At 45.7% G+C, this 13432-nt stretch overlaps 1 protein-coding gene across 2 annotated transcripts in view; it reads left to right on the top strand.

Moving 5' to 3' along the window:
- Window positions 1-652: 652 nt before the first annotated feature.
- TJP2 (tight junction protein 2) overlaps window positions 653-13432 on the top strand; it is a 107176-nt gene continuing 94396 nt past the window's right edge. Inside the window, exons 1-2 of one of the 2 annotated variants that reach the window (XM_036330901.1) lie at window positions 653-818; window positions 5945-6034. The gene's annotated coding sequence lies outside the window, so the exon portion shown is untranslated. The remainder of the gene's footprint in view (window positions 819-5944; window positions 6035-13432) is intronic. The other variant, XM_036330902.1, reaches the window with a different exon arrangement.

Genomic DNA, 13432 nt, shown 5'->3' with positions numbered 1-13432 from the left:
AACGGAAGCTGATCACAAAAGTTAACTTTCCACCGACCTCATTAACCTGCTTCCCACCCACGCCCGCCAACAAAACAAAGACCCCAGTGCCACCAAACACACACACAATGGCCGGAGCTAGCCTCTTCCAAAAGCACAGCCCTGCAGAGGGCTGGAAAGCCGACCTGGACACGAATTAAGAAAGAAGTACAGCGCGTTCCGCTTGCCTTGGGCCGGAGGAAAGCTCAGGGCGGTTTTGCAGAGAAGGGAAGAGGTAGGGCAGTGCGTTGCGCTGGCTGGAGTGATGAGGCGATCCGTGCAGCCTCGGCCCCTGCCCCACCGCTGGGTGGCGTGTGGGAGCCCCGCATCCCCGTCCTTCCAGACACCCCAAAGTAACGCTGCAGAAAAAAAACCACACACACACACACACACACACACACACACAAAACCGCGTCTCCTCCCTCCGTGTCTCGGGGAAGCAGGTGCCAGCCGCTGCCCACCCTCGAACCCTCTGAAACTCCGCTCTCTGGCTCGCCGCTGACCAACTCCCTCTGCCCCCCAACTTGGATATATATTTTTATTTCTCCCAAACCTCCAAACAGGAAATAGCTTGAGTCACAATAATACACAGGAGCGGCCGCGAAGGCCAACTGCGCCCGCCCATTCCCGGGGCAGCCTCCTGCTCTCGGGCTCGGGCGAGGCGCCACCAGCGACGCGCGCGGAGCGCAGGGGACAGCAGCCCAGCAGCCGGCGCCGCGTGGGAGCGCGCCCCAGCGCAGACGGGAGCCACCCGCACCCCGCGCCCGACTCTGCCGCCCGCGGACGCCAGCCGCCTGCAGGCGAGTACCGCGCCCTCCTCCCTCCCCTTCCCCGGCCCCGAGCGCCCGCCGCGCGGCGGGAAAAGACCTGCCCCAGGCGCCGCAGCCCGGGCTCTGGCGACGCTGGGGGACCTTCCTCCTGCCCCAGCTTCGGTGAAGGAGGGGTTTGCGGGCTGTGGCGGGGCGCTTGCACTCTTGATCCGTCGTGTGGACGGAGGTAAGGGGCAGCGCGAGTGAATGCGAGGTCATGCCCGCCCGTCCCCTCCCCACTCCCATTTCCTTGAGCTCTTTTTGATTGAGGAGTGGTTTTTTTCCTTCCTGGGGGGGATGCTTGGCTGACTTTTGCTTCCCCATGCCCCCGGGGGACGACGGCGTATTATAGGGTTTGTCTGGGCAGCCGTTTGGAAGTGGGTTTGAGCACGTACCTGAGGCGACGACAAGTACCTGGGGGCCACTTTCTGTTTCCTACCTGGCCTCGCGCCATCTCCTCCAAGGGATGGGAGCGGTCTCGCTTCCTGTTGAGCTTCTCTGGAACCCCGTTTAAAGGCCTCGGAGTTTCTGTTGGCACTGCCAGCCTTTGCGGTGTTATCTGGAAGGGGCAGGAGCGGGTGCCTTGGATTTACGGGCGCCCAGGGTTAGTTGGAAGCAGGTAAGGCCGCCTGAGCTGCCAGCCCGCGGGGCCGGGGCACTGCGCACCTGGGAGTCGCACTGCAGCCCCGGCCGCCTCGCGGGCCCGCGCCGCCGGCGGAGCGGGGGTCTGTGCCCCCTGCCCCGCATAACTTTGGAGAACCTGTTTCATTTATTTATTTGTTTATTTGCACTTTCTGACTCATTTGTAAGGGAGGGGCCGAGCTTGTCCACACGCTGGGCGTTGTCCGTTTTCTAGGGCTGCATTGCGAGGTTCTGCTATAGGGAACTCAGTCCAAACGGAGTTGGAAGTCTTTATGTTGGATAAAGGCCACTGAATTCCAGGCATACTTCGAGCTGGGGAAGGGCATTTTCAAGACTGTTTTGAAGTCGGCTGGAGGGCTTTCTGCAGAGCTGCGTCTCTCCTCAGTCACTTCTTATCGCCCGTAGCTCCTTCCTAGTCCCCGCGGTGGGTGGGTGGGTGGGTACTCTTGGGAGCCCTCTTCAGTCAGGTCTTCTAGCCAAGTTTCTCAACGCATTTTTACGAACGGTGATTGGTTGGTAAGTTAAGTCTTTAGCCAATTGGCTTGAAAGATCAGCCCCTCTGTGCTTCCCTCTGAGAGGACCTGGTGCTAGATTTAGACTGATAGGGTGGCATGCCCGGGACCTGCTGCTTCCAGTGAGGTCCGCAGCCCAGCAGCGGCATCATCTGGGGACCTGCTAAAATACAGGCTCTGAGGCCCCACCCTGACCTGCTGAATCAAGATCCATATGGGATCGTTGGCATGTTCATGTTTCAGAAGCACCAGTCTGAGTTTTCTTTCCGGGGTAAGGAAGTGATTTTACAATGGATTTCATCTAGTCCTGCATTTGAACCGGCTCCTTGCAGTATTTGGACCTGTGGTTAGCATATTAGCTTGTGAGTTTTTTGTTTCTCAATATTTTTATTGTTTTTTTTTCCTGGTATGATTAGGATAAATATACACAACATAAAAATTACCATTTAAACCATTTTGAAGTGTACAGTTCAGTGGCATTAAGTACATTCACAATGTTGAGCAACCATCACCACTGTCGGTTTTCAGAACTTTTGCATCAAGACAAGGAGAAACTCTGTTCCCGTTAAACAACACCCCATGCCCCCTTCTCCCCAGCCCCTGAGCTTCTGGAGACTGCTAATATTTTTCGTAGGGTACAGAAAAGGTTGGTTAGGAATGTAAAGCAAAAGTAAAACCACGTTCACAGAGAATATAAACAAACATTTGGCGATCCCTTCGTCACTGGCCTGGGCAAGGCAGCTGGTTCCAGGTGCTTAGAGGGCATGTGCTTTCTTTGAATAGTGACAGCCCTGACCGCGAGGGTTTCTCTTTTGGTTTGTCTGGAAAGGACTGGAGCAACCCAGGGTTGAAACGGCACTAAGCTTTTAACTGGCTATATTTGGCCTGTTTATATTGGGTTTAGTTTTTGTGTGTGTTTTTTTAAATAATAAAACTCATTTTTGAAAGCAGTCAGAATAAACCTTAAGAAAAAACGTTGTTGCTTGGTATATAGGAGGAGGGATAGCAAGACTTCAGAAAGATTTGAAATAATTGTCTAAAATCCCCCAGACTATTTCGTTTCTGCTTTAATGGTAAATTAGTCTAATGGTCCAACCTCATTATTTCTCATTGTAAAAACTGTTTGTATAAATTAGAAAAACCTTGTAATAATGAAGTCATTATTATTGTAATGACTTGTAATAATTAAGTCATCTGCTTGCATCTGCTTAAAATTGTCCAGCTTTGTGGTTTGAGGACATGCTTTTTGGTGAGACCATGAATGTGAGTGGGTGAACTAATAAAGATGGTTGGTTTTAGGATCCAAGAGAGTCATTGTTACAGATCAGGAATGCGGTTTGGAATCCATAAACTATCCAGGGATATTGGAAAGATCTAATAAATAGCCAAATAGTGGCGGATTCTTCAAATTGTTCCCGGATTATTTTTTCTCTAAGACCCTGGACTTTTCTTGTAGTACCACTTTCATCACAGTGAACCTTTCAGCTTGTAGGAAGGAACTTAGTTTCCTTTGATTGAAAAGGCCCTGTGAACGATGAATGAAGATCATTCAAATGGGCAAGACTTGGCAGAAAATTCTCCCATTTGGGAGATTCTTGCATTCCCAGAATTTCGGATTGTTATTTCCTTTTCAGTCTAGTAAGGCAAAAGAGAAAAGATTTCCCCTCCTTCACTATGTTTTCTTCCGAAATAGCAATCTCATTCAGTGTTTCATTTGGTGAACAAATACATACTCATTCACACACACTCAACTAAGATATTGGAAAATTAATCTGGAGATACAAGAGAACTTTTATATTAAACCTGAAATAAATTAATAATGAAGTCTTCCTTAAAATCAGGTAATCATTGTTTCAGGTTTGGCAAATCCAGTCAACACCATTCTCGAGATCTGAGGTTTAGAATTCCCAGAAGAACCCCCTGGTCTCCATAGGAGAGATCAGGTATCAGGCTATTTCATTTTAGCACCCATGAACATTTGTTGAGTGCCTATTGTGAACTGAGTATTTTCAGATATATTTTGATAAAATTTTTACAATGTCAGTGGGAGAAGTATTTCTTTCCCCCCTCATTTTACAGATGAGAAAACTGACGCCAACCTGTGTCTTCCTACTTTAGACCATGGTTCTTTCCATGTAGAATATTACCAGTAAGTCTCTGCCTACTGATTGATGCCTGAGAATCTACGTATTCATTAATATCTTTTGAAACATCAGATACTGCATGCACTAGGCCCTGAGGCACATAAGAAGACGAGCCCAAACTGAAATTCCAAAAGAACAAAGAGTTCTTTCCCTGTTACCACAAGATTTCTGACGAGTGTTCAGTTAGATTATACTTGGCTTGAATGTAGCATAAATGTCCATCTCCTAGAAAAATAAGGCATTCTCCACATTGTGATTGGTCGGCTGTGCCATCTCTGCATATTGGCTTGATAGTATCTATGTGGCACCCCGAGATGCTACGCAGTGTAGAAGTAAAGGCACAGGAAGAACTGACATCTACCCTGACCAGCCAACTGAGAGAGGGAGTAAACCTCGTAAACGTGGAGCTGCCACATCCCGGAGTATAAAATTAGGGGAAGATAATTATCTTCCTCTAAGATTATATCAAGGACTCAAAAGGACCTTATTTGTAAAAGAGTTTGTAAATTGTCAAGTGATAATAAAAAACTATCTTTATCATCATTTGGGAGACATTTACAGTGCAAAGGAGACAGAAAAACTCCCCATTTGAGGTTCCTAATACTTTTTAGCTAACTGAATTTGTTTGCAATTCTCTTCTAGATTTGGGCCATTTAAAGAAACACACAATTGGCCTTGCTGGTTTGGCTCAGTGTTTAGAACGTTGTTCCATAGACTGAAGGGTTCAGGTTTCGATTCTGGTCAAGGGAATATATGTAGGTGGGTATGGGAGGCAGCCAGTCGATGTGTCTCTCTCACATCAGTGTTTCTCTCTGTCTCTCCCCCTCCTTTCCACTCTCTCTAAAAATCAATGGAAAATATCCTCGTGTGAGGATTAGAAAAACTAGAAACACAATGGTATTGAGATGTAATTCACATACCATGCAATTTACCTATTTAAAGTGTAGAACGTATTGGTTTTGAGCATATTTACAGAGTTGTGCAGTCATTACCACAATCAATTTTAGGACATCTTTATTGTCCTAAAAAGAACAGAACTCCTCCATAAACCCCTTCCACCATTTGGCTGGCAAATCCCTATTTCCTGCATCCCCCACCCTAAGCAACCACCAATCTACTTTCTGTCCATAGATTTGCCTATCCTGGACATCCTATATAATAAAAGCCTACTATGCTAAGTGTTCAGTCACCAGTCGGCCGTTCAACCAATCAAAGCATAATATGCTAATGCTATACTAAGGCCACTCAACTGCTCGCTATGATGTGCACTGACCACCAGGGGGCAGATGCTTCAGCCAGTAAGTTAGCTTGCTGCTGGGGTCTGGCCTATTGGGACTGAGTGAGATGGGCCGGACACCCCCTGGAGCCCTCCCATGGTCCCTCCCCAGCTGGCCAACCTTCCACGTCCCTCCCTGGCCCTGATGTGTACCAGTGGGTTCCTTCAACCTGACCTGTGCCCTCTTGAAATCCGGGCCAAGTTTCATGCACTGGGCCTCTAGTATCCTATAAATGGAATTATACAACATGTAGTCCTGTATGTCTGGCTTCTTTAACTTAACATAATGTTTTCAAGGTTTATCTATATTGTTGCATGTATCTGTGCTTTATTCTTTTTTTTCAATCCAATAATATTCCATTGTGTGTGTGTGTGTGTGTGTGTGTGTGTGTGTGTGTGTATATATCACATTTTTTTATTCACCTCTTGATGGACATTTGGGTTATTTCTATTTTTTGGCTATTATGATTGGCCCTTGTGTGAACATTCATGTACAAGCTATGTGGACATATGTTTTTATTTCTTTTGGGTACATGCCTACAGGTGGAAACCATATGATGACTCTATAACATCTTCAGGAACTGCCAGACTGTTTTCCAAAGTGGCTGCACCAGTTTACAGTCCCACCAGCAAGTATGACGTTTCCAATTTCTCCACATTCTCATCAGTACTTACTGTCTGTTTTTATTTTAGCCATCCTAGTTGGTGTGAAGTGATTTTGAGTCATACTTCTCTGATGGCTACTGATGTTGAACATTTTTTCATGTTCTTATTTATTAGGCCATTCTGTGTTGATTTTTAAAAATTCTTTTCTAAGGAAAAGACTAAATAAAGAGGAAATCAGTTTCGAATAGATTCCCTAGTTCCAATGCTTTAGAAGAATACTAAATATGTAAATTGAGTCCATTGCTCTTTTGAGATTTATTTCAGTTTGCTAGCTGTGCAGGCCTCACCTTCCCATCACTCACAGAGGTCACATTACCAGGTTCTGGGATGTGCAGTTTGGGGCTAAAGGGTCGCGTGTGGACTTTCCTTCAGAAGACAGTCCGAGGCCACAGTCCTGGGAGTCCTGACTGACCACTCTGCTCCTCTTGCCTGTCGCTGCTAATCATCACCAACCTGGAGCCAAGCCTAGCTTTGTAAACCAGAAGCCAGAGCCCTTTGTGCAAGCAGTGACCGCCGAGTTTTAGTTTTCCTCCTCTCCCACGGTTGCCTGCCTGGCTTAATAGCTTTAATATCTGTGCTGTCCCGTGTCTAGTCTCCTTAGCATAACTTGTATAAGCCGATTCCGAGAGTGGGTGCTGACAGTTATGAAGGTCAGGTTTGCTACAGAAAAGAAATCCAAGAAGGGCGGTGGCCCCCTGCTGTTGGGACCTCTGAAGTTTATTTCACTCTTGGTGTGATTTCACAAAGTTGGAGCAAACAGCCCCACATTTTACTTTACCTTATGTTCTATTTCAAAGGAATCCCCATTGTACCTGAGGATATAAGGCATTTCTCTGGGTTTTGGAGAAAGGGCAAAGCCTGCTCCAGGGTGTTCTCTGTTAGCCTTTGGGGGCACCTGTTATTAGCAGAGGGAATGGGCTTAATACCTGCGGTTGTAAACTAATTGCCCGGCTCTGCCTGGGACTTGCTGGTGTCAGGAGCTGAGGAGCCACTGCCTACTTTAAATATGTTTAAATATGTTTTTATTTATTTCAGAGAGGAAGGGAGAGGGATAAAGAGATAGAAACATCGATGAGAGAGAAACATCATGCATGCCTCCTACTGGGGATGGAGCCCGCAACCCAGGCATGTGCCCTGACTGACTGCGAACTGAACTAGTGACCTCCTAGTTCAAGGGTCAACTCTCAACCACTGAGCCACACGGGCCGGGTTGTGGCTGGCTACTTTAGACTCTCCTGTTGTCCCCAATCCCTCTCAGCCGGTTGCATACTTTTCCATTCCTGCCTGGTCCCTGCAGGCCCTGGGAGTGAGTCTCTGGTTATTGGACAGGATTGGACAGACAAGCAGTATTTCAGCATCCTGCTTCTGTGGAGACACAGTGTCTGGGAGCCCTAACACCACCCTCAGTTTCGATGATTCTCCAGGGGTTCTCAACCTTCCTAATGCTGCGACCCTTTAATACAGTTCCTCATGTTGTGGTGACCCCCAACCATAAAATTATTTTCGTTGCTACTTCATAACTGTAATTTTGCTACTGTTATGAATCGTAATGTAAATATCTGATATGCAGGATGTATTTTCAGGGGTCGCGACCCACAGGTTGAGAACCGCTGCTAGGGGGACCCGCAGGACTTAGCATGAAGTTTGTACTCACCACTGTGATTATCACGGTGAATTCAGCAAAGGGAAAAGCACACTGAATGAAATCTGAGGAGACCAGGCACAAGCTCCCAGCGTCCTCCCCTAGTGGAGTCCTATAGGGCCTGCTTAATTCCAACAGCAACGTGTTATGAGAACGCGTGTGAAATGTTGTCAACCAGGGAAGTTCATGAAGACGCAGTGCCTAGGGTTTGTTCTGGGAACTTACTACTTTGGCATCCTCTGCGTAGTATGTTACAAAAGTTCAGACTCCCAGGATGAAAGCAGGTGTTTATCATAAACTACATTATTTGTGCAAATAGTTTAGGGTGAGTGAGCCACACTTATCAGTCCTGGGAATGGTGGGAACCTTCTCCAAATCCAAATTCCCAGATGCCAGCCAACCTTGTAAGCAGGCCTTTCAAAGGATGTTATTTTTTGTGTGTGTGCCCAGATGGGGATGGGGAGGGGGAGAGGAAGTGAGGCTGTTGCTTCAGTTTTCCTCCCTCTGACCAAAGCTGGAGAGGGCAGACATGCCTTGGGTTTGGCACTTAGATAGATCTTGGTTTCAGGATGGGTGGCATTCCTTTACTACAGGGACAGAGAAGAAGGGCGAGAGTACATGTCGGCAGAGTTCAAAGGCCTGCTCATTCATGCATTCATGCACTGTGGATGCCTGTACTCTGCCAGGCACTGTGCCAGGAGCTAGGGATGCAGTGGTGAGCAGAGTAAAGTCTCTGCCCTCACGAGACCCACGTTCTCCAGGGAGACAAATAAGAGGCAATTACACTTCCCTGTGATGAGGGCATGCTAAGGGCCACAGGGCACCAGGCTTAGTAGGTGTGAGCAGGCATGAATTTCGTAACCTGGGTAGGAATCATACCTCCACTACTTGTTACCTGTGTGGGCCCAAGCAGAATACCTTAGTTACTTGGTGCCTGAGTTTCCTCATCTGAAAACAGGGAGAATTTACATCCATTTCGTAAGGTTAATGTGACAACTAAAGAAGGTAACGCGTGTAGAACGCTTACCTCAGTGGCTGGCACAGTGGGCATGTTCACTAGATAATGGTTTGGTGACATCTAGGAAGGGTGTGTTAGCCAGAGAGAACGACATCTGCCATACTCCCCACTCTGTGCAGAGCCTAATGTCACAAGGCATCCCTGCCTCCCTCCGGCCCTGCACTGCCTTCCTGCTGGCTAGCTCTGCTTACTGGTCCGAGAACGCTGTTCGCTGTTTTTGCTTTTTTTTGGTCTTAACAAAACGTTTCCCTCTTCCTAAGAGGCCTCAGATCCTTTTGTCAGCCTAGGACAGTGGTCGGCAAACTCATTAGTCAACAGAGCCAGATATCAACAGTACAACGATTGAAATTTCTTTTGAGAGCCAATTTTTTTAAACTTAAACTATATAGGTAGGTACGTTGTTATTAACTTAATTAGGGTACTCCTAAGGCTTAGGAAGAGCCACACTCAAGGGGCCAAAGAGCCGCATGTGGCTCGCGAGCCGCAGTTTGCCGACCACAGGCCTAGGAAATGTTTATTCATATTATTGAGACCTAACTCAAGTGCCTCCTCTGTGAAGGCTTTCCCATGCTAAGATCCTCACACAGAATTGTCCTCTCTCTCCTTTGTCACATTCCCGTTCCACAGTCACTCACATCTCTATGCTGGGTTGCAGTTAGTTGTCACCCCCTTAGACAGGGTGATTCTCTTGGGCAGAGATGGTTTGTATTATTTGTATGTCCAAATGTCAATCAGGGTACTTGATAGGAGGAGCTCATTGGTTGTCCAGGGAGGGGAGGAATGGATGAGTGTGAGGTTGGACTAGAAAGAAAAGTGAACAGGAAATGGATGCAGCGTCAGCAGAAGAGGTCTCTGCCTTCAGAACAGAGCTTACAGTCTAGAGAAGAAGATAGGTGCTAAATAGCTAAACACAAACATATAATTAGATACTGAGAAGTGACTCAAGGAAGTCAGTCTGGTCCAGCAGCAGGTGCAAGGGGAGCTGGAACAGAGAGACATGGAAGGTACAAATGTCAATGCCCTGGGCAGTGTGCGGTTATCTTCTGGAGGCTGGAAGGACTGGGCAGGCGGGAAGCCACACCAGGAATCCTTCAGGTGGGGCTAGGAAGGCGGATCAAAGGTTACCATACCTCAGTTGCCAAAGGGCACGGACCACGAGGAGATCTAAGTGGACACTTGGAAGGTCAAAGTGGTCCACTTGGGAGCATGGAACTCTGGGGTTTTGCATATACTCATTATTTTGATTCTCCCACAACCTTAACAAGTAGGTGCTATTATTACCCCCTGTTTACTGATGAGGAGACCTCTGAGGCCCTGGTGAGATTAAAAGCCTTGCCCAGGTCACACAGCTAAGTAAGTGTGGAGCTGGGATTCAGATGCAGGCGTCGATTCTGGAGTGCAGGAGCTTAGCCACCTTGCTGATTTAATTATGAAGCAAACCCTAATATTATTGGGTGTCTATTATATGCTGGTCCCTGAGCCAGGAGAGACACTAGAAATACAAAGATAAATATGACATCATACCTACCACTTAGGTCATCAAAGAATACCGAGAGAGACAGATCTGTAAAAACATGATTTTTTGAAGTCAGTTAAAATTGATTGAGACTAACAAGAAACTCTCTTTACCTTTCTTTTAACTATAGTGTATGGAACCATTGGCAGAGGGAAGTGTTTTGCTATTTCAAATGTCTGGTGGCTGAAGTGCTCACAAAAAAATACATTGTTTAGGGACTAGTGGGTTGACTCATTAAGTTAAAATTTACTTTATATTTTTATAAGAACTTATAATAGAATGAGAACAAGTGATGGTAACAGGTGTCCTAAAATATATAATACTATCAAGATGTACTTTGAGAAAAAATAGAACCATTTATATAAAACAGAATTTTTTAAACTGAAAATAAATATAGATAATTTAGAAATATTTTATAGGAGAATGTAAAACAAAATGACTTAAAAACCTGTGGCATTTCAGGACCTTGACCATGAGGGTCATGAGGAAGTTCAGGGACTCCAGGAGGTGACTCACTTTCATTTTCTGGATGGGGGTTGTCGAGGGAAAAACCCAGCCTATGAGGGGAAGATAGACGGACAGTGACCCATTGGTGGGAAGCCAGCTTGGTGATGGTAATGGTAGGGCCTCCTGGAGAAAGAATCTTTTGCCACAAACTCCACATTTGGACCCACTGAAAACAGCAGATTTGGGATCCAGGAGGAGAAGGAAGAGAAAGCCTGCAGCCGGGAGGAGGGGGTCTGAGGGTAGGGATATGATACCTCCTGTCTCAGAGGAAGCTACACCCCCTGCCCAGGGGTCAGGAGCAAATGCTCTGTGCGGGTCATCAGATGCAGGAGCACCCACTCTGGAAGGCACTACAACAGAATCGCAGCTCAAATATTGACTCTGCCTCTCAGGGGCTGTATGATCTGGGGCAGGCTTCTCAACTCCGAGCCTTCGTTTCCTCCTTGTAAAAAGGGGTCATTCCTGTTGCCTTCTCCCCGAATTGGTGCGGCTCCAGTGTCATTGCTCTTTCGGTTATTCGTTGTCTCAGGTCTGCAGCCTCTGTGCGCAGAAGGGGAAGGTTCTGTCCAGCCTCCCACACTCTGTCTAAATCAATGATCATGCGGTCTTTTTTCAAGGGACAGGATCTGGCTTTGAGAAGAAGAGTGGGTCTTTCCTGCTGTTCTTCAAGGTCTTTGCATCTCTTTCTGTGGGTTTCCAGATCCTCACAATCACAGCTCATGTTTTTTCTTTTTTTTAATTTAAGTTTTTAATTATGGTTGATATTCAATATTTTATATTAGTTTCAGGTGTACAGCATAGTGATTAGACAGTTATATAACTTTTACCAAGTCATCTCCCGATAATGTTAGTACCCACCTGGCAAACATACAGTTATTACAATATTATTGACTATATTTCCTATGCTGTACTTTATCTTCTCTTGACTGTTCTGTAACGATCAATTTGTACTTCTTTTTAATGTATTGCTGGATTTAGTTTGCTAACATTTTGATGAGGATTTTTGTATCAATGTTCATCGAGGATATTGGCCTATAATTTTTTCACTTTTTAGTGTCTTTATCTGGATTTAGAATTAAAATAATGCTGGCCTTGTAAAATGAGCTTGGGAGTCTTCCCTCCTCTCCGATTTTTTTTGAGTAGTTTGAGAAAGATAGATGTTAGTCCTTTGAATATTTAGTAAAATTCACCTGTGGAGTCATCTGGTCCAGGATTTTTGTTTATTGGAATTATTTTGATTACTGCTTCAACTTTATTAGTTGTAATCAGTCTGTTCAGATTTTCTGCTTTGGTTTTTTTATTCAGTTTGAGAAGATTGTATGTTTCTAGGAATTTATTCATTTCTTCCAGATTGTCCAGTCTGTTGTTCGTAATAATTTTTGCTTTTAATTATTCTGTAACAGAGGTTAAAATCTGGGAAAATTGTAAGGGAGAATCTCCCCAGTTGGTGGATACCACCTAAACTGAGTCCCAAGATTCTATGTTCCCCTCTTTTTAAAGGTTTCTGTCAGTCACTCTCGCCCCTTGGGTCTCTCTACCCCTTAGTCAGTCTGTTTTCCAATCTTTGTTTTTCCTGCAAAACCACTCAGCCTTGGACTTGTCTGGTTCTTTTGCTATGTTAAAGGAAGTTGTAGCAGCAAAGGAGAGTTAAGTCTGTAATTGCACCCTGTTCTTTCCTGTAGAGAAGTGAGGATTGAGGAAGAATTCTTGGAGAGGTATTGGGAACAGAAGGACAGGTGGGAGAGGTAGAAGGGAGGGAAGAGATGAGGAAATGACATCCATTGATGCATATACATCATCTCATTTATTATTAAAATCACCCAAGTGGTGTGGTCTTATTCCAGTTGTACGGAGGATGAAATAGGTTCTGAAGGGGCAAGTAACTTGTTCAAAGTCACAAGGGTTTAAGCAGCAGCAGCAGGATTCAAATCAAGCCTTCCATTTGTCTTTCCTTATGTCATGCATGGAGTTGGTATGATTGGGCACCACCATAACGGGTGAAGGTGGCTTCAAGGTCTCATGCCAGGAGAACTAGAAGGAGGATGCAAGAAACAGGAAAAGGCAAGAGGCGTCCGCTGCTGGGGCTGGGCAGGGGGTTATTTCAGAGAGCTATTGTGTTCTGTGGGATGAGAGGCTTGGAGAGGCACATTTGGTCGCATCCAGTTCAAGGTAATAGTTTAAACCCAATAGTGAGTGCGTTTGGAGGATGACTGTGAGGAGAAGGGGTAGTTTGGGCTATGGGGCTTGAATCCAGAAGAGCCACAACTAATCTTCTTGAACTGTTTAATAATTTTTCTATATAATGTAACCTATATGTTGGTTTTTTAAGAGCTCTGGTCACCAGAGTCGCAAATATGTAAATATAGACTATGCATGACGATATTAAGCAGGGGAGTGAAAAGACTTGGGTAAAGTTATCTGGTATTTGTAATGGAACTTAAAAGAAAGAAAGGATGAGGAAGAGCTGCTTCCCTGGCTCTCCTACTTTTAGTGAGGCTTTTTCCAGCTCCCTGAAAAGCAGACCACACCCTGTAAAACAGCCTGTTTGTGGCATTAGTTCATTTCCATTTTTATACTTCTAGAGCACAGGAGCAGTTACAATACCCAGTGGAGAAGGCTGCCCATTGTGTTTCTCCAGCAGAAATAAAGTAGAACTAACCCATTCAAAGGGAACGTCAGTCT

Source organism: Myotis myotis, unplaced genomic scaffold (genome assembly GCF_014108235.1).
Source record: "Myotis myotis isolate mMyoMyo1 unplaced genomic scaffold, mMyoMyo1.p scaffold_m19_p_12, whole genome shotgun sequence".
NCBI classification, from domain to species: domain Eukaryota; kingdom Metazoa; phylum Chordata; class Mammalia; order Chiroptera; family Vespertilionidae; genus Myotis; species Myotis myotis.
Note: the sequence above shows the minus strand (reverse complement) of the source record. Positions and strands in the feature narration are given on the sequence as shown.